Genomic DNA, 22,311 nt, shown 5'->3' on the forward strand with positions numbered 1-22,311 from the left:
ACAGATTTGACCAAGTAGTGCTGGGATTTGTTCATTAGAAATCCATTTCAAAACTGTTTTGGAAACATGGTCAAGACACATAAAGTACCCGAGAGCATACTTGAATTATTCTATCAAAAATATGCAAATAATTTATTGATGTATATGCATTATACCTAGCTTTGTGTTTTCTTCTTTCTCTCTTCTGCCCAAAGTGGGATATGTTACTGCCTATGAGCCACCATAGAGCAAACACTAGAGTGACTGCTTACTTTTTTTGTAGCCTTCTAGATATTACATCATTGGAATGTCAGACAAAGCCTTGAAATTCATACTCCATCAAGTATGTGATTTTTGTAATACTTTAGGAACAGAATAAATTTTAAAATATTTCACAGGATTGTGAAGTTTTTACCCACCAGTGTCTAGGTGTACATGAAACACTTCAGATTTTGTTTTCACCCCTTCTCACCCAACCACCTTTTTACAACTGCTCTCAATTATGACCAGCACTTTATACTTTTAAAAGTACACATGACTTAACTGTCATAAGCCATCAGAGGAAAAACATTTGGCCTTATGTTAAAGAACTTTTTCACATGTTTTATCATTTCTACAAGATTTTAGGCTTTTTGAAGACATGGAACTATTTCTCGTGTAGCACTTTACACATACACAGTACTCATTTTTTATTAAATATTAAAGGAGTGAAAGCCATCTTCACACTATTCTATGATTGGGTTATCTGTATGTTTTTTCTGGGCCACTGAAGATTAAGTTGAATAAACGAGGAGCTGGCACAAACCCTGATAGATAGGAGAAAGTTGACATCCTAACAGAGACAAAGAAAGAAGTATAAATGAAGATAATGAAACGCAAAATATAAATAAAAAATAAATATAACATAATATAATAAAGAATATAAAATATAAAGACAATGTAGATTAGGGGTAAATAAAGTCTATTTTTTAAAAACTGTATGGACATTCTACTCTGGGCAGTAGGCTACATACACATTGAATATTACAGCAATTTAAAGGAGCATATTCTTTTTTGTGGAAGACTATCTTGCTCCATTAAGGAGATGGGACACTGTGTTCAATCAAAGTGCAAAATCAAATAATCATGACACCTAGAAAACTAAATTTACCTAGAAAGCTAAAATTATGATAATGTTTTCTGTTTTGTAACTCCAAATATGCAATAGTTTCTAAATCTATATAATATATAGATTTAGATACATATATTTAGATAAAATAATATATAATATATTTTAAAACATATTTTTTATTTTAAAAATTATTTTAAATAGTCTTTGGTTAACTTAATTTCTAGGTATTTCTTTGGTTAGTTTCTACATACTGAATTTTATATGTGGCTTTTGTAAATGGGATTTTTTAAATTCCATTTTCAGGTTGTTTACTGTTGGCATATAGAAATGCTACTGGTTTTTGTGTGTCGATTTTGTATCCTGCAATTTTACTGAATCAGTTTATGTACAAATCACGTACATTCTTTTTTTTCTTTTTAGTTACACAGGTATTTTGTAAAATAAAGAAGTTATTCATTCATGAACATAATATGAATAAAATTATCCTTGCATTACTCTAAAAATGAAGTTTATAGATAAACAAAAATCAATGTTTTCACCCATATTAGTATAGTAATCTAGAAAAGTTTGTATGCAGAACATGTACAGTAAACTCCTTCTATAGCCCATGAGATGATTGCAAGTATAAATCTTACGAGATTTCCATTTGGTTCTCCTGGAGATAAGGGAGGCTTAAAAACTGACGTATTCAGTCCAGTGGCCATTAATATGGGGATAATCTGGAATATTCCATTGTGGATCTGGAACAAATTTAACACAATTGACTACAGAAGGCAGTGTATGAATAATCCATGTGTTTTGCTAATTCTGCCTGCTCTTGGTTTGGTGACGTGCTTTTTAAGGAGAATTTGTCATTACACATGCAGAAGAAATTCAGGCCTGGGGGGATATCACTACTCCAGCATAACCTCAAGTTAGCGGGGAGATTAAAGTCTGAAGTCAAAATTATTTCATCTGAAGTCAAAATTGTTATAAAATTGAAAGCACATACTTGAGGGTAAAGTGAGGTCATAGAGTGACTTTTCAAAAGCAGAATATACTATCTATAACTGAGAACAGACAGAGGAAGAGTGCCTGGTGAGCTGCGGTAAACAGAAAACTGAGGTGCAGCTCCTTTTGTGCACTCAGACACCATACTGTGTTGTAGACTGGATTCACTCTACCTTTCTAGGATGGCATTAATTAATTATTATTCATTTTTCATTCTTCAGAACACCCACATTTACACCTAGATATTGCTTGAGCATATTCATTTGACTGTGGAGAAACATACTTATCAAATAATCCAGTTGCAATAAGGGAATAATGAACAGGTATTTTCAGTTCTGGGGGTCATGCCCTTCCCAGCCGTACTCCCAATTAGTGGTTCAAATATGGGATTGGCTCTTCACTGGGCAGCTCTGGCTCAAGCTTCACTTCTTTCCAAAGGCTTTTCCATTTACTTGAGGTGATGCAATTGATGATGTCATATGTACATTTGATATGGAATCAAGAAAGCCCTGATGATGCTTCCCATTAAATAGAAAGAAATGTCTTGAATATTTATGATTTTGTTATTTAACTCTGAATAAAACCTTTCATTTGCTAAACGGTTGTTCTTATAGCCCATCCTTTCCTTTAAATCTGAAATTAGTTAATACATGAAACATAACTCCTAAGTGGTGAATAAAGATGCCAGACTTCCTAGACTGCTATACTTAACATGTAAACCTCACTTGGCATGTAAACCAGAAAATGAAATATTGTGAATGGTTATCCTAAATGTCTTCTTAAACGAAGTCCAATTAATAAGACAACTAATAGTTTTACTGCTCTGCAACATCTTTGACTACCCAAATTTATTCATTTTAAACTTGACGTGATTTATCATTTTTAACTCAACACAGCACTAGAACCTCTTTAAAATTTCATGGAAAGGAAGGATTTATGACATATATTTAAAATTTATTGGCTATTTTTTTTTAATTTCAAATCAATTTATTTCAGGCCATTGTAATCTGGTTTATATGGTCCCAGAGGGATGATTGTGGAACCCCAAATTCTTAAACCAGTCAAAACCCCACTGAATCTGCCAAACGAAGATTGAATGAAGACCTGAAGGCCAAATCTCTAGGTCTGAGAAGACCAAATATCCAAAAGCAGCAGAAGAGGCATTATACAAAACTACTTAGAAAGAGCCCTTATATTAAAAATTACATATTATTCAGTTTCTCTGTTTTGGAAAATTAAAAATTAAATGTACAATTTTATAGTTATTACAAAAGTAGGGGTTAAAACCCCAAACCACTTAAAACACCAGTTTTACCACACACTTAAACACAGAACTCTTTTCCCCAATGCGTGATGGGTAGCATTATACTAGCAAAGATAACCGTACTTTATGAACTTCACACTTGTGTAAGTTGATTAGGGAAACTATTTTTAGAGATATCAACTGAATCAATTCACATAAATTGCTTGGCACAATATCTGTACTTTAGAGGTGCTTAAAAATATTATTATTTTTCTATTTGTGTATGTGGGGTTTTTTTTGTTTTTTTTTTTTTTTTTTTTTTTTGAGATGGAGTCTTGCTCTGTCACCCAGGCTGGAGTGCAGTGGCGTGATCTCGGCTCACTGCAAGCTCCACCTCCTGGGTTCACGCCATTCTCCTGCCTCAGCCTCCCAGGTAGCTGGGACTACAGGCACCCGCCACCACGGCTAGCTAATTTTTTGTGTTTTTAGTAGACATGGGGTTTCACCGTGTTAGCCAGGATGGTCTCAATCTCCTGACCTCGTGATCTGCCCATCTCGGCCGCCCAAAGTGCTGGGATTACAGGTGTGAGCCACCACGCCTGGCCCTATTTGTGTTTATTAACTAAAATGTTTTAACTATAACTTTTAAGTGTGTTAATACATATTGACTCACGTCAGTAATGATAAAACCTCATTTCACTTTTCGGTTGGTGTTTTAAAAACTTACATTTATTTAAAATTCATCATTCCACTATGCAGCCATCAAAAGGAATGAGATCATATCCTTTGCAGGGACATGGATGAAGCCATTATCCTCAGCAAACTAATGCAGGAACAGAAAACCAAACACCGCATATTCTCACTTACAAGTGGAAGCCGAACAATGAGAACACATGGACACAGGGAGGGGAACAACACACAGTGGGGCCTGCTGTGGGTGGTGGGGGAGGAAGAACATCCATATAAATAGCTAATGCATGTGGGGCTTAATACCTAGGTGATGGGTTGATAGGTGCAGCAAACCACCATAGCACACGTTTAGCTGTGTAACAAACCTGCACGTCCTGCACATGTATCCCGGAACTTAAAATTCCTCATTTCAATTAAATTATTTTCATCATTTCCCATTTGATACAAAAATAATGGTCATGAGTTATTAATGAATCTTGAGGTTTAATTGACCATAAGGGTAAAAATAATGCAGTTTAGTTTTCTACATTAATTATTTGGAGTCATTTAATTAAAAAAAAAAAAAACAGGCCTTATTTTCTGTACGTTCTAATTTTCTAAAGAACTTCCAGACAATATTGCCTGAGGACTTTGGAATATTCTTCATTTATGTTACTTTAAAAAAGCCTTGTAAAATGGCTTTGATTAAACATAATTGTGGAAAATTTTATTTTTCATGAAAATAAGAATCCCATTAGAAGTCTATCATTTTATTCACATGACCCCAATGGACTTCAAAATATATATGATCTCAAGATATACATTATTACCTACTATCATTACCTGCATTTAGGCCTTGCTTTTAAATTTCTCTTTGTGATTGACATGGTTCTCTTTCTGACTTAAATTAATTTCAATATCCTTATTATTGTCATCAACTACTTTATCCTCCTGCTTTTCATGCCATCTCTGCCCTTCCATCCATCACTATCAAGTGTCACCTACAACCACAACACACCACACCACATTGTTTCTTATAGGCTTTTTATTTTTTCTGTTGCCCAGGCTGGAGTGCAGTGGCGCCATCTCGGGTCACTTCAACCTCCGCCTCCTGGGCTCAGGTGATTCTCCCACCTCAGCCTCCTGAGTAACTGGAATTACAGGTGCCCACCACTGTGCTCAGCTAATTTTTGTGTTTTTAGTAGAGACGAGGTTTCACCACCACGAGGCCAGGCTGGTCTCGAACTCCCAACCTCAAGTGATCTACCTGCCTCAGCCTCCCAAAGTGCTGGGATTACACGTGTGAGCCACTGTGCCCTGCTTCTTATAGCCTTTTTGATTAATCTATTTTTTCCCTACTTCTTGGTCTAAATCAATCTAAATTTTTCAACTAGTTTGCCTCATGCAATTTTCTCCTCTATTGATTCTCAAGGCATGAATCATCAAAGCGGTCTTGTCAAAAGGAAGCATTATTTTTTTACTAAAATTATGAAGAAATTGAAGCAAATGTGATTTCAAAGACCTAACTTTATCCAATTTTCTACTTTATTCCAAGCTCTACATTTTCACAGTAAAACTTCTGTTTTATCTTTTAACAACATGATAAAGAAAAACACAGATGGAAGAACATTGAGGAGGAATTCCTAAATGGGAGCAGTTAGCAGCTATGAAAATGTAGATATTCAAGAAGAAAAGAAAAAGTAAGCAAAACTGAATCATGAGACCATAGAAGAGTCAAAAAAATGTCAATTTATCTCAGCTTTCTGCAAACTACAACCCATGGGCCAAATTCAAGGTCTGTTTTTGTACAATCTACACATTAAAAATGGTTTTTACAATGATACATGTTAGAAAAATGTTTAGAAAGTCATATTTTATGATGTGAAAATTGATCAAATGTTGTCCATAAATAGTTTTATTGGAACACCATCACACTTTCATTTATGTATTTTCTATGACTGTTTTTATGCTATAACAGCAGAATTAAGCAGTTGAGACAGAGATCATATGACATGCAGCATGTAAAACATGTATTATCTAGCCCTTCATAGAGAAGTTTGCTGTCTCCAGATTTAGAACATTTCCCTAAGTTAATTTTCCCAGCTGATTACATCATTGTTTATTGAGTATCAGCTCTGGAATTTCAAGTTCAAATAAACCAAGGGGTACCTTCAGATTTTTTCATTAGAGTTTTTCTTTACAGTAACACAAGGTGGGAGCAAATAACCAGTAAGAGCAGTTACCTTCGTGTATCTGTCATTTTACAAAAAATAAACTGTTCATTTTGGGATAACTGTAGACTTATGCAGTTGTAAGAAATAAAACAGAGTTAGATTAATCTTTATCCAGTTTCTCCAGTGCTAAAATCTTGAAAACTGTAGTACAATTGGAAAACAATGAAACAGTTGTACAAAACAGTACAATTGAAAATAATATAGCCCAGATGTTAACATTGATATAGTCAAGATACAGAATGTTTCCATTACTGTTAGAATCCCTTGTGTTGCCCTTCTATAGATACAGCTACTTCTCTCTCACTCCCATCTCTGCCGTCACTCCTTAGCAACTTACCTGTTTTCCATTTCTATAATTTTAACATTTCAGGAGTATGAAAATGTAATCACAGACTGTGATCTTTGGGGATTGGCCTTTTTCACTCAGCATAATTCTCTTGAAATCAACCACATTGCTGAGTTTATCAATAGTTTGCTTCTTATTGAGTAGTATTCCAGGGTGTGGATATACATTTTAACCACTCATCAGCTGAAATACATCAAGGTGGTTTCCAGTTTGGGGCTATTGTGAATAAAGCTTCATGTATAGATTTTTCATGTAAATAGAAATTTTTATTTTGGGGGAATAAATTCCCATGAGTCAAATTGCTGGACCATATGTTCAGTGTTTGTTTAGTTCTTAAAATAATTTGGCAAACAATCCCCAGAGTGGCTGTATCATTTTACACTTCTGTTAGCAATATATGAATGATCCAATATACTCACCTACATTTAGTGTTGCCACTACTGTTTTGTCTGTTTATGTTAGACCTTCTAATAGGTATGTGGTGATATCTCATTGTGGTTTTAATTTGCATTTCCCTAATGTGCTTGTTTGCCATCCATATAGCCTCTTGAGTAGAATGTGTCTTATATGTTTCGTCCATTTGCCATTTAGACTGTTTGATTTTTTGACTTTTGAGTTGTGAGAAGTCTTTATATTTTCTAGATACGGGTCCTTTTTCAGATAGATGGTTTGAAAATATATTCTTCCAATCTGTGGCTTGTCTTTTCATTCTCATAATGGAGTTGTTGGCGAGGAACTATAATTTCTCCTCAACGCTCATAAATTCATAGTTCAAACAGACTTCAGTAGCAAAAGATAGATTAACAAGAGAAAAACAATCAAGTTTATTAACATGCACAGTGCATATCACTCGGGAAAAACTTCAATGAAAGGTAACACAAGGGAGTGGCTTAGAAATCTGGTTTATATAGAGTCTTCGACAAACAACAATATATTTTAGAGAAGTGACATGACAAAAGCAGTTTTAGGCTTCCAGAGGCAGGAAGCTGTGGGAAGATAAATATATAGAAAAAAAACTAATGGAGTAAGGTTTGTTTGTAGATTCCTCTGGTGCCCTCGCTCAGCTGGTAAGAGTTGTTTCCAGAAAGAATTTGTACCTTCTCCTTACATGGAAAAGGGGGAGGATAGACAGAGCTCTTCCTTTGTTGGCTGCTTCGTGATTGCCTGTAGCTCAACAATATTTGTGTCACAGAGGCACATTTTGGGGTGCCATCTTCTGGTTTCCTTCAGAATATTTTATGGAGCAAAAGTGTTTAATTTTGATGAACCAACTTACCAATTTTTCTTTATGTATAGTGATTTTGTTATGAATTCCGGTAACTCTTTGCCTAGTTCCAGGTCCTAAAGATCTTGTTTTGTTATTTTCTAAAAGTTTTATAGTTTAATGTTTTATATTTAGGCCTGTGATCCATTTTGAGTTAATTTGTACGTAAGATGTGATATGTAGATCAAAATTCTCCCTCTCTTCCCCTTCACTCCCCTCCTCTCTTTGTCTCTCTTCCTCTCTCTCTCTCTCTGTCTCTCCTGCGGGTGTCCAATTGCTGTGACACCATTTGCTGAAATGACTATCTTTTTTCTATTGAATTGGTTTTGGGTCGGTCATGGCTGTAATCCCAGTACTCTGGGAGGCCAAGACGGGTGGATCATTTGAGGCCAGGAGCTCGAGACCTGCCAGGCCAACATGGTGAAACCCCGTCTCTACTAAAAATACAAAAAGTTAGCCAGGCATGGTGGCACGCGCCTGTAATCCCAGTTACTCAGGAGGCTGAGGCAGGAGAATAGCTTGAACCTGGGAAGTGGAGGTTGCAGTGAGCCAAGATTGTGCCATTGCACTCCAGCCTGGGTGACAGAGCAAGACTCCGTATCAAAAAACAAAAAATGGTTTCGTGTCTTGGACAAAAATCAGTTGTTAGTTGGGCATGTATATATGAGCCTCGTTCTAGATTCCCTGTTCTGTTCCATTGATTGGTGTTGTCTATCTCTTTGCCAATACCGCCACAGTCTTGATTAGAGTCACATAGTAACCTACTACTATTTTTATTATTACTAATTTATTTTACGTATATTATTAGGTCTAATGTTAGTATATTATACTAGTTAAAAATCAGCCTTTTACATCAAATAGACTAATTCCTGCTGCCATATATTTTTTCCCAAAATTGTTTCAGTTATTCTAGTTCTATTACATTTCCAAATACGTTTGGAATACTTTTATCTATATCTATAATAAATCTTGCGGGGGTTTTGGTCAGAATTAAATTACAATTTGGAGAGAACTAACATCTTTGTTGAGACTTGCAATCCATGAACATAACAATATCTCTCTCCAGATCTCTTAGGTTTCTTATCAGCATTTTGCAGTTTTCATCACACAAGTCCTGTACATGTTCTTTTATCTACACCTAACCCGTTCACTTTTTTAGCAATTCTAGATAGTATTGTATTTTTACCTTCTTGGCTTATTGCTGATCTGAGGGAAAAAGCATTTAATTTTTTACCACTAAGTATAATGTTAATTATAGGATTTTTTTGTAAAAGATCTTTATCAAGTTGAGAAAGTTCACCTGTGTTCCTAGTAGTCTGAGAATTTTTAGTCATGAATGGGTGCTGAATTTTGTCAAGTGCTTTTTTTTTTATTTTTGCTTTGATTGATATTATCATGTGATTTTTCTTTTTTAGCCTGTTGGTATGGTGAATTGTATTGATTGATATTTGAATATTAAACTGGCTTTGCATCCCTAGAATATACCTCACCAGGTCACTGTGTACTAGGTTGGTGCAAAAGTACTTGCCATTTTGGACCATGAATTTTGAATCATTAAAACTAGGCTCAAACACATCTGTATAATCAAAATAAGAACCATTACAATCAACACAATTTTGCCAACAAGAAATAAGTTTGTTTACTCCTGTAGCATAAAATTCCGTGCTTTGAGATTCAGGGAACTTTTGGAAAGCGCTTACTTCATCCTGCTGGTTGTGGAAGCGTTTTCCCTGCAAAAAGTTGTCGAGATGCTTTAAGAAGTAGTAGTCGGTTGGTGAGAGGTCAGGTGAATATGGTGGATAAGGCAAAACTTCATAGCCCAATTAGTTCAACTTTGGAAGCATTGGTTGTGCAACATGCAGTCAGGCATTATTGTGGAGAATAATTGGGCCCTTTCTGTTGACTAATGCCAGCTGCAGGCATTACAGTTTTCGGTGCATCCCATCGATTTGCTGAGCATACTTCTCAGCTGTAATGGTTTCGCCAGGATTCAGAAAGCTGTAGTGGATCAGACCGGCAGCAGACCACCAAACAGTGACCATGACCTATTTTGGGTGCAAGTGTGGCTTGGGGAATTGCTTTGGAGCTTCTTCTCGATCCAACCCTGAGCTGGTCATCACAGGTTGTTGTATAAAATCCACTTTTCGTCGCACATCACCATCTGATCAAGAAATGGCTCATTGGTGTTGTGTAAAATAAGTGAAGACGACACTCCAAAACGACGATTTCTTTGATTTTCACTCAGCTCATGAGACACCCCCTTTATCGAGCTTTTCACCTTTCCAATCTGCTCCAAATGCCGAAAGACCGTAGAATGGTTGACGTCAAGTTCTTTGGCAACTTGTCTTGTAGTTGTAAGAGGATCAGCTTCTCAACTGGTCACTGTTAACTCCCAATGGCCAGCCGATATGCTCCTCATCTTCAAGGCTCTTGTCTCCTTTGCAAAACTTCTTGAACCATCACTGTGCTGTAGGCTTATTAGCAGTTCCTGGGCCAAATGCGTTGTTGTTGTTGATGTATTACCCATTTTGAACTCAAATGAGAAAATCGCTTGAATTTGCTTGTTGATTAATGTTATTTATATAGTCTAAAACAAATGTAAAATAAACAAGTAATAAGTCATTAGCAAAAAACATAAAGTGAGAAATGCCCATTAAAATAATGTATAACATAGTCACATTTATTTAAGAATGTATTTCTTTTTTTTTTTTTTTTTCTTTTTCTTTTTTTTGAGAAAGAGTCTTGTTCTGTAGCCGAGGCTGGAGAGCAGTGGCGCGATCTCGGCTCACTGTAAACTCCGCCTCCCGGGTTCACGCCGTTCTCCTGCCTCAGCCTCCCAAGTAGCTGGGACTACAGGTGCCTGCCACCACGCCTGGCTAATTTTTTGTATTTTTTTTTAGTAGAGACGGGGTTTCACCGTGTTAGCCAGGATGGTCTTGATCTCCAGACCTCATGATCTGCCCACCTCGGCCTCCCAAAGTGCCGGGATTACAGGCATGAGCCACCACGCCCGGCCAAGAATGTATTTCAATACAAATGGCAAATTCCAACAATGCACTCACCTAATATAATTCTTTTTTATATATTGATGAATTTTATTTGCTAATATTTTGTTAAGAAATTTTGTGTCCATATTCACGAGAGACATTGGTCTATAGATGCCTCCTCTTACACTGTCTTGTCTGATTTAAGTATCAGGATAGTGTCAACTTCATAAAATAAATTGAGAAATGTTCCCTCTTCCCTATTTTCTCAAAAAGTTTATGTAGAATTGGTGTTAAAACTTTCAATAATGGCCAGATGCAGTGAGTGGCTCATGCCTGTAATCCCAGCACTTTGGGAAGCTGAGGCAGGTGGATCACCTGAGGTCAGGAGTTTGAGATCAGCCTCGCCCACATAGTGAAACCCCATTGACACCCCATCGATACTAAAAATACAAAAATTAGCCAGGCGTGCAGGCGGGCGGCGCCTATAATCCCAGCTCCTAGGCAGGTTGAGGCAGGAGTATTGCTTGAATCTAGGAGGCGGAGGTTGCAGTGAGCCAAGATTGCACCATTGCACTCCAGCCTGGGCAACAAGAGCAAAACTCCATCTCAAAAAAAAAAAAAAAAAAAAAAAAAAAAAGAAACCTTTCAACATTTGTTACAATTATCCAGTTAAATTATCTAGGCCTGGAGATTTCTTTTTGAGAGAGTTGTTAAATGACACATTCAATCTCTTTCTTTTTTTAAAATAGAGACAAGGTCTTGCTTTGTCACCCAGGCTGGAGTGTAGTGGCATGGTCATAGCCCACTGCAGCCTCAAACTCTGGGGCCCAAGCCATCCTCCCACCTCAGCCTCCTAATTAGGTAGGATTACAGGCATGCATCACCACAACTAGCTAATTTTTAAATTTTTTTTGTAGAGATGGTGTCTCACTATGTTGCCCAGCCTGGTCTCAAACTCCTGGCCTCAAGTGATCCTCCTGCCTTAGCCTCCCAAAGCACTGGGATCACAGACATGAGCCACCATGCCTGGCCTTCAGTTTTCTTAATAGTTATAGGACTCATTTCAGGGCTCATTATAGGGATCAATCAAGTGATCTAATTCATGTTGAGTGAATTGTGGTAATATGTGTTTTTAAAAAATTGGTTCATTTCATCTAAGATATTCAATTTATGTGTTTAGTGTAGTTTGCAGTGTTCCCTTATTATGTTTTGCTGTGTGATATGCCCTGTTTCATTTCTGATATTGATAATTTGTATATTCTTCTTTTATTTCTCAGTCTTGCTGAGGGGATGCCAATTTTATTAATCTTTTCAAATACATCTGTTTTTCATCGATTTTTCCCTGTTCTATTTTCATTTTTGTGTACTTGTGCTCTTATTTTCTTTCTCTTCTGCTTTAGGCTGATTTTGCTCTTCTTACTCTTGTTTTTTGACATTAGATCTTTGATTATAGATTTGAGACTTTCCTCTTTTCTAGTTTATGCATTTATTGCTATTACTTTCGCTGTGAGCACTGCTGTAGCTGTGTCCCACAAATTTTGATATGTTGTATTTTCATTTTCATTCACTCCAATTTATTTTTCTTTCACTTGAGACTTCCTCTTTGACTCATTAATTATTTAGGAGTATGTTAATTAGTTTCCAAGTGTTTGGAGATTTTCCTCTTATCTTTCTCTTATTGATTGCTATTTTGATTATATTGTGGTCTGAAAACACTTTCTGTATGATTTCAGTTATTTTTAATTTGTTGAGATGTGCTTTACGTGCTATGAAATGTGACCTATCTTGGAATATGTTTGTTTGTGGGCACTTGAAAATAATGTGTATTCTTCTGTGGTTGGGTGGTATGGTTGATAAATGTCAACTAGATTCTGTTGATGAATGATTTGTTGGATTCTATATCCTTATTATCTGTTTAATTGTTCTGTCCATTATTGGGAGATGTGTGTCAAAGTATACAACTATAAATGTGAACTTGTCGGCCGGGAGCGGTGGCTCACGCCTGTAATCCCAACACTTTGGGAGGCCAAGGCAGGGAGATCACGAGGTCAGGAGTTGGAGACCAGCCTGACCAACATGGTGAAACGCCACTGTCTCTACTAAAAATAAGAAAATTAGCCAGGCGTGGTGGCATGCACCTGTAATCCCAGCTACTCAGGAGGATGAGGCAGGAGTATTGCTTGAACCTGGGAGGCGGAGGTTGCAGTGAGCCGAGATTGCACCACTGCGCTCCAGCCTGGGTGACAGTGAGACTCCATCTCAAAGAAAAAATAAATTTAAAAATAAATGTGAACTTGTCTGTTTCTCTTTTCTGTTTTATACTCTACATGTTGTGCAGCTTTGTTGTGGTGCATACACATTCAGGGATGCTATGTCTTCTTGTTGGATTGTTTCTTTTATCATTGTGTAATGTCTACCTGTGTCTCTGGTAATTTTCTGTCCTTGGAAGTCTATTTTATTTGATATTATTAAAGACACTCCTGTTTTCTAATGTTTGACTAATATGCTTACTTTAATCATTTTACTTTCAACCTGTTTATATTGTTATATTTAAATTTTCATTGTAGACAGCATATAATTGGGCTATGGTTTTTAAATCCACTATGCAAATCTCTCCCATTTCATTGGTATATTCAAACAATTCACATTTATTTCAATAATGTATTTAGATGATGTAAGCCTGCCATTTAAATAGTTCTTTTTTGTTTGTTCTGTTTTTTATTTCTCTGAGTTTTTTCTCCTGCCTTTTTGTGGGTTACTTGAACAAATTTTAACATTTTTAGAATTTTGACATATCTAGAATTTTTTTTGACTAAATTTCGTTATGTAATTTTTTAGTGGCTGCTTTATGTATTATGTTACATATACATAACTTATCACAGTCTACTGGTATCCTCATTTTACCATTTCAAGCAGTTAAAAAATCTTACCTACTTTTGTAACTTCACTCTTACCCATTTATAATATAATTGTCTTGGATATTTCCTCCACATACATTTAGAACTATACCAAACAGTGCTGTATTTATGTTTCCACAATCAAACATAATTTAGAAAACTCCAGAGAAGGAAAATCTATTCTATTTATCCATATTCGTATGTACTAAATTCTTTCTTCCTTTCTAAACTTCCAAGATTCCCTCTTTTGTCTTTTCCATTCTGTGTAGGCAACTTCCTTAGCCATTCTGTCAGGTTAGGCCTGCTAGTTGAAAATTATTCTAGTTTTCTCTATCTAACAATGTTTTCCTTTCCCCTTCATTTCTAAAGGATATTTTCTAAGGATATAAAACTCTAGGTTAACAGTTCTTTTCTTTCAGCAAGTGAAACGGTCATGTCCTTTCCTTTTGGCCTTCATGGTTTCTGATGGGGAACCCACTGTCTGAATCATTTTTCCTCTATAGATAAGACCGTGTTTTTTTTCAGATCTTTTCAGATTTTTTCTTTAAGTTTTTGTAAGTTTGACTATGATATGCTTTGGTATAAATTTCTTTGGTTTTATTCTGTTTGTGGTTTGCTCAGCTTCTTGAATCTGTGTCCTTTTTGCTATATTTTGGAAGTTTCCAGCCACTATAGCCACTATTTCTTTGAGGATATTTTAAGCATTGCCCTTTTTCTCCTCTCTTTCTGGGATTCTAGTGACACAGATACAAATGTTTTTGTTTTTTTTTTTTATAATTTCACAGTTGCCTAAGTCTCTGTTTTTAAGTATAGTTTATTTCTGTTGTTCAGATTAAGTTATTTCCATTATTCTTTCTTCCAGTTCACTGATTCTTTCTTCTGCCTTCTCCACTCTGCTGTCAAGTAAATCCTTTTAGTTGTTGATAATTTCAGTTATTTTATTTTTCAGTTCTAAAATTTTTATCTGATTATTCTTTGTATCTTCTATTTCTTTGTCAAAACTTTTACCTGTTTGTTTCAACCATGCTTATAATTGCCCCTTGGAGCATTTTCATGATGGCTGCTTTAAAATCTTTGTCAGATAATTCTAACATCTCTGTCCTCTCAATGTTCACATGTGTCAATAGCCTTGTAAAAATTCAGTTTGTGATCTTTTTTTCTGCTTTGTGTGACAAATGATTTTCAGTTGAAACCTGGACGTCTTAGGTATTATGTATGAGGCTCTGATTCTTATTTAAACCTACTGTTTTATCTGGCTTCTTCTTACACCGCTCCAGCCGGGAAAAGGGGGCGTGCTGCCTTGTTACTGCCAGATACGGATAGAAGTAGCTCCTGCTCTTCAGTGAACCTCCATTGGTTTCTGCTACCAAACTGACCTGCACTGATATCTTCCTGGCTAGGAAAAATGGAGTAGTTTGTTGCTGCTCTTATTGTGGTCTTCACCAGTGCTTTAGAAGTTGAGGGATAGCAGGGTAGCCTCGTTACCGCTGGGCAGTTTCAAATGTTCTCAATCTCCACCAAACCTCCTCTCATACTACCTCAGTGGAGAGGGAGATGGATACCTCATTATTGTTGCGTTTGGGGTGGAAGTCCAGACTGCCCATTTAGTCAACATAGACGCTGCATGTAGGGTAAGAGAAGAATCTTGCTAACCCCAGACAGGGATGAAACTCCTAGATTCCTGCTCAGACTTCTTTTACACTACTCTGGGCGCTGGAAGGAGAGGGTGTTGGAATACCCTGGCAAGGAGCAGCATCTGGGCTTGCCGCTTTGCCTTTGCAGGTGTACACGGGGATGGGACCATAATTCTTTCTGTGCTGTTCAACGAGAGCAAAATCGTATTGCTTTCTGTCGTTCGAGGCTGCCCCTTTCTTGTTCCTTTGACTGGAGAGAACAGCCTTTTGTTGGAACTTTGTTTTTTTGTCTGAACCAGTTGGCATTTCTGGGTTGCAGGCTTCTTCAGCTCCGAAGTTTTGATGTATAAGGTAAAAATGTAAAATCCATGTCATTCCTTGAGTCCTTCAGTCTCTAGCTAGTTTTTCATCTTCTCTCAGCTTTCCAGTCTCCTTAAATTTCTTTGATATGTAATGCGGAGGGATTTTAGTTGTACCTAGAAGGGGCATTAGAAAAACCTATGTCTACTCCATCTTTCTAGAAGTGAAAGTCTCCCATTACTCTGCTTCTTTTTAAAAATTGTTTTTAATTGGGAAGACAGCATACAATTTTCGCATCAGATTCTTTCAGGAAGTTCGACAGAATTATACAGAACTAATCATGAATTTAGTATTAAAAAGGAAACCTTCAGACAGGGAAAACATCTCTATCTGTAATTTATTTTTTAATATCCATTTTGCTTCCACTTCGCAATTTCCATCGGTTTGTTTCTTGACAAGTTTGTCTCTTTTAGGACCTGCAACATCTCTGTTTAGTAGTGAGCTTTTCTCACTTAAAAGTACTTACTGAATGACTCCCACATGAGAGTCACGTCAATTTCCTTCACTGATGTTCCCCTATGCCTATCAGAAGGCCTGGCACATACTAGGACTTAATAATTAATCTGCTGAATAGGTGAATGAGAACTGGAAATTTAAATTTTTATGTCAATGAGTGTGTCATCTACTTTCTTGTTCTGCTGAATCATGGGGCTTAAGTTTCTACCAAGCACTCTTTAAATATGTGCTTAGGACACTAGCAGATTTGTCCAGAATTGTGCAATCTAGAAAAAAAGCAATTTTAATTTTAGCCCGTGTGTAAATTTTTACTTTATGGTTTAGAATTGCATTATTTTGAATTACAAATGGGGAGGACGACATGATGGTTCTCACGTGTGTGTATGTGTGTGTGTGCACATTGACTCCTGTCGTTGCTAAAGAACGTCACCTGAAGGACATGGCACAAAAACAACCGCGAACCATTTTTAGTTATGTTTCCTAGATGCCTGAATCTTTTTTCAGATTTTTTTCTATTAGACAAGTCACAGTTTGATTATCTTTGAAAGTCATTGTTATGTATTGTGCAGTGTATGTGTTTGTTTATACATGGAAAAGGGGCAACAGTAATCCATCATTTGGGGAAGACACTGAATATAATGTTAAGTTTTTTGCAAACAATCATACTTTAGATAAAGATTCTCTAATTGTTGCAACATTTTTAAAAAATAAAGTTAAAGGACATTGTTATTTTTAGTGCCACTCAGTATGTTTGGTTTCAGTACTAGTAATGCTTGCTTTCCTGTTTGGCTTTAAATTCTGCTTAAGGAAATTGTGAAAAATTTAATTCACTCTACTTTTGTTAGAAAGCATGGAAATGTTCGTACATGGGATTCATTGCCTGCTAGAATGGAAATTCATTGGGGAGGGGGAACCATTTCATTTTACTACCTAAGAGCTGATGACACAGTCCCTGCATCTTTCAAAGGCATCTTTCATGCCACACGGGCAAACTGTAGCCAGCAAAGAAACAGAAAGAGCCCTTCTCACATATGTCAGTCTCAGAAAACTTGCACAGCAGCTGTGCTAGGTACTGATGAGGATTACTATAGACCCAGTTGCAGGGTTTTATGTGGATAAAGAGACAACTGGCTTTCTCAGGGGAGCACTTTGTTGGAGACTGCAGCAATAGTGCATCCCCACTGTTGCTGGAAGACATTGTGACCATGTAGTACAAAATCAGTGCCAGATAAAATCAGAAAGTAACAAAAAGCAAGAAGAAAACTGGGGTTTTTTTTTAAATCTTAAAGTGAGAGACAAAAACAAATGTTCTGGGCTTGTTTTATTCACTTGTAAGGAAAAGGAGACAGATGAAGGGATGCCTTTAACTCAGAAAACTTGAAGGGCTTTCAGTCTTTTCATTTGAGAACCATTTGGGTGTGTTGAGAAAAAAAAGTTGCAGAGTAGGCATGTTCAGACCTTTATTTGCTACATTTGGTAGGAAGGATTTTTTTTCCCCTCTTAACTACAAGAAGCCAGAGTTTTCTGTGCAAACGAAACAGGCGTTGCAAGAATCAGATTCACTTTGGACGACTCTTCACATTCCAAGTCATCATTGCGTTAGGCAGCACAATTCCATCTCTGGTTGATGGGCAGAAAAAGTGGGCAGCTTGCCAGGTAGACGTTTCCATGACTCCCAGCCCCCAAAGGTGATGCGTTTTTCAGCTAATTCAATGAAGAGTGGGCTGAACTTTGGGTCTAAACGAGACAATAGCTGCCTTCGCAGTATCAGCAGAATGGTTGATGGGAGTGCACTCTACATTTGGCAGAGAATCATGTGACCTTACGACTGAGATTTTGTGATGGTGCCAGCGGAGACTTGGAAAGCAGCAACCGTCCTGACTTTTTTCTTCTTTTCTAACATGGCTCAGAAAATGGTGGATCTTAATACTTGACTTTAGCCAGACTCAGCAAGCGACTGGGCTTTGAAGCACAACTTCGCCTTTATTCTGGGTTTTTGGCAGGCCACCAGGAGGCTGTCCCTTTCACGCCTGATAAATTCTGCTGCTTATCTCTAAATAGAAAAAAAAGAAAAAAGAAAATAATAATAGAATATTGAGGCATAACAAGTGAATTCTAAAATTGTATGTGCTTTTTGTTTTTTTGCCTTTTCTGACTGGTGATTTGTATTTTTATTTTATTATTTTTTTTTAGGTTACTACCCTTTCTGCTTGTAGAAGAATCCAAGTAGTTGGGTCTTTTTTTTTTTTTTTTTTTTGGTTTATAATGAACAGGCATTTGAACTGGGCAAACAGGACGACAGCAGCAGTGAGCATGAGATCATTGCATTGCAGCAGTGTAGCAAACTGGCACCCTGCCTTTGCACCCCTTTGGTTCAGGAGACAAACGTGTGCAATCCTCATTTCTAAAGTCAGCACAGCCTGGAAGGATTCCTGGTCTCTCCCACCTTCTACCATTCTGCTGCCAGTGACGGCAAGGATTGGTGTAGCTTCTGCGCAGTGCTTTGTGCCTGGAATACCGAGAAGGAAGAAAAAGAAGACAAGCACCCTGGTCCTTTTCTAAGAAATTACAGGCGCCCTTGAAGAAAAAATCTGAGTGTGTCCTACTACATGCAAGAGTGCTGAAAAAAAAAAAAAAAAAAAAAAAAAAAAAAGACGCTCCTGCTCAAAAACAAAAACAAAAGCAAACAAACAAAAATCCAAACCAAAACAAACCAAAAAAAGCAAAACTTGGCTGTATAACTACAGAGACATCGGGCTTTGTAAAGCAGCTTTAAGGCAACATAACCAAACGAGCCTTCTTTATTTTTATTATTTCAAACCATATGGCATAATTAGCAATATATTGCACTTGGTGAAATCGCACCTTTCATATCAGGTATAACTTTTTTTGTTGTTTTTTCTTTTAAAGGCTACTGTTATATAAAAGGGAATCCTTGAACTTTCAATTTACTCTTATTTAACTCATTGCCCACTTTACTCTTATTAACCTTTTCCTTTTCCTCTCTTGCTCTAATCTTGATTAGAATAGAAACTTAAGGAAAGATAGAAAAATCTCTATGAAAAAGACAAGACAACACATGTTTTTATGTGGGGTATACACAGAAGTTTTGGAAAGATATTAATATAATCTGTGCTTTTTGTGTCCAGTATTAGTTTTTGTTGTCTAAGTAAAGTGAATGTTTAGACCTAGTGGGTAAAAAAAGTAAATCTTTCATGTGACTTATAATTTGAAATGTGAAAGAAGAAACTTTTTAAACTTGTAGAAAAGGGTTATATTAGAATATGCATTGAATTACTGATAAATAAGATTGCTTTGGGGGAAGTTATATTCAAATTATTTACAAAGATTTCAGTGGAACGAAAATAGGAATGAAAACAGCATGTTCTCAGTTGCTAGGTAGAAAAGAAGCTTCTTTCATAATAATATGCTCTTTTAAAATACATTTTAAAAGAAGTACTTGTCCTAGAGCAGTTGCAAAAAGCATTGGAAATATCAAGTGTATTAGAAAAAGTACATGCAAACTTGTTTTAAGTTCAGAGCAATGTATTGGCTCAGCAGATAACTGCATTGCATTGTAATTATTTTGTCTGTTTGTAGAAGTAAATTGCTAAGCAATTTCAGCATTTTATTAAAAAAACAGTTTTGCCTGGTTCAGTGTGAAAGGATTAGCAGATGCATTCCAGCTATTTTAGTTTTGATAAAAAATGTTACTAAACAAGTGTAAAAATAATTTTTAAAAGAGAATGCTTTCGAAAAATTCAGCAAATATCAATGAAAACTGTAATTTGCATACTAAGAATTGATGTCATAATATTTCGGTAAAAATATACTTTGGTAATGTGTTATGCTTTTAAAATCATATTTTATTATATTACAAATATGTAGGGCAAACAGTGAGAAATATAGAACTGATTAATTCTGCCTTTGCGTTTGCTATTCTATGAACAATTACAGGAAATTGCAAAATCCCTATATACTCATAACATTCAAATAAAACGTTTTGTTGATTATTGTTCACTAATTATTTACAAAATAGCTCTTGTACCTCCATGCTGCCTCAGCTACTGGTACACCAACTTTCACAGGCTTAATTAATATTGATAAACCTGTTTCCATGTTTCAAGATCCTTTAGTTTAAAAACATTATTTTAAATGTTATTTTTAGCAGCCATTAATCTCTACACTCTTAATTATCTTATTAAGCTCCATGCCAAATCCAAATCTCTTTTCAGCTTTCACTACTTCATTGTGCAAAACCTAGTCGCTTCTTTAACAGCCATCGTCCTTTCACTTTCAAAACTGTTACTGTGAAAACAACACGAACCAAAATGAACGCATAAATGCAAACTATGAAACCACTTTATATGTCATATGAGTAGCCTGGGTGGGGCCCTATGAGTCTCCTAAGCCTTTAAAAAAAATACTTTAAAAGGTTTTGCCCATTTTGATATCGTGTTTTCTCCTCGATCGTCTACCCTCATTCCCACTATCCACTCAGATGCTCCTCGACAGCAGTTGTCTGATATTTCTCCTTTTGTGGTTGTTTTAGGGAAAAACTTAAAATGGATATGAGAAGTGAAGAAAGTGATCATAGGAGAAAACCATTTCAGGTAAAAATAAAAAACAAAGAGCAAATAAGATTGAATATTTTTAAAGAAAAACAACATTCTTTTGACTGTGTTTTGTTACAAGAATTCATTTCATATTCTTTATGAGTCTAGCTGTTGAAATTTTATTGATGGTTTTCATTTGAAAATGTGTACTATGACCTGCCTTTGTGAAAAATTTCCTGTGGTCGATTGGACAGTTTGTGTCCCGTTGAATATATGTCTGTGTATCCATACGCTTAAGATAGGTGCAATACGGTTTACTAGAAAGCTTTATAGGAAAAGAAAAAAATTATATTCTCTTATTTGCTGTACCGTATAAAAGGAAGTGAAATCAGGAGGAGGGGAATAAGGTCATGCTTTTTCATCTTTTTTACATGACCTGATAAGACAATGAAACCAAAACATGCTTTCTTACAGTTATGGTGAAACTAAACCCAATGCTGTCTCTTATTTCACATTTGCATTTATAAATATATGTTGAAATATTTTTACTACAACTGAATGTATGATTGTTGATTATTTACTATAGTTTTTAATAATTATGAGGACAATTTACGAATAAATAATGGTTAAAAATTATGTAGAACACATGATCTATATAAAGGCTATAAAACGTATTTCAAAATATGCAAAATCACTAAGCAATTAGTATGTAGTATTATTTTACACAATAAAGATATAATTAGGAAATGCTAAGTGATTGTAGATGTGAAATGATTAATGATTGTACAACTTATCATTTTGTTGCAGTTGAGTTTACAATCTGAAAAAGTGTATGTGGCTGGCTTTATGTTTACTCGTTTGTGTGTTTGCTTGTTGTCTGGTGGTTTAAAACATTTTTTAGTAATATTTTATTTTTGCCCAACCTGTTGACCAGATGAGAGTTGTATGTAGCCATGTATTTTAAGTGTATCATTTTTTGAGCAATAAGTTTAAATATATTTTATTTTATTTAGGAAAGAAGATATACTATGTCATGTAATACATCTGGAGTATAATGTTAGTGTGGAGTATTAGTAATCATGCCATTATCACGCCATTTAGTTTAGTTTTATATTAACTCATGCAAATATTGGAAATTTTAGCACCATTCCAGCTATAGACACAGATGTATATATTGAAGGCTGATAATAACTTCCTGTATTCTCTACCTAGTGAACAAGATCTTACTTGTTTTATGAGAAAGTTATAATGTTACCAATTCCTTGAAACCACTAACTAAACTAGTTTTATAAAAATTAAGCACGGTCTAACTCATACACAATTAACTTAATAGTTAATTTGGTTTTAATTATAGGCTTGTAATACGACATTCATGCCTCACGATTACATAATTCATACATGCATGTATGGATTCTTTTTTCTTTTAAAACTCATCATCAATTAGAATAGTTTAATTCCAAAATATTTACTATTGAAACAAAAGCAGTTCGTGAAAAATTTTTCAATAAACTACTTTTTAAATTCTCGTGCATATAAATTTGTATTTAGTTCTGAATATTTATGAAGGCCTTTAATGGAGAATATG

General features: G+C 35.8%; 1 protein-coding gene across 4 annotated transcripts in view; it reads left to right on the forward strand.

Moving 5' to 3' along the window:
- Window positions 1-22,311, forward strand: part of LOC101178714 — a 191,952-nt gene that overhangs the window by 100,823 nt on the left and 68,818 nt on the right. For 2 of the 4 annotated variants that reach the window (XR_004028595.1, XR_004028594.1), the window contains exon 3: window positions 20,723-20,783. The exons of 1 other annotated variant lie outside the window; for it this stretch is intronic. The gene's annotated coding sequence lies outside the window, so the exon portion shown is untranslated. Of the gene's footprint in view, window positions 1-17,351; window positions 19,048-20,722; window positions 20,784-22,311 lie in introns of those variants that run through there. One more of the 4 variants, XR_004028596.1, reaches the window with a different exon arrangement.

This window comes from Nomascus leucogenys, chromosome 25 (genome assembly GCF_006542625.1).
Source record: "Nomascus leucogenys isolate Asia chromosome 25, Asia_NLE_v1, whole genome shotgun sequence".
Taxonomy (NCBI): domain Eukaryota; kingdom Metazoa; phylum Chordata; class Mammalia; order Primates; family Hylobatidae; genus Nomascus; species Nomascus leucogenys.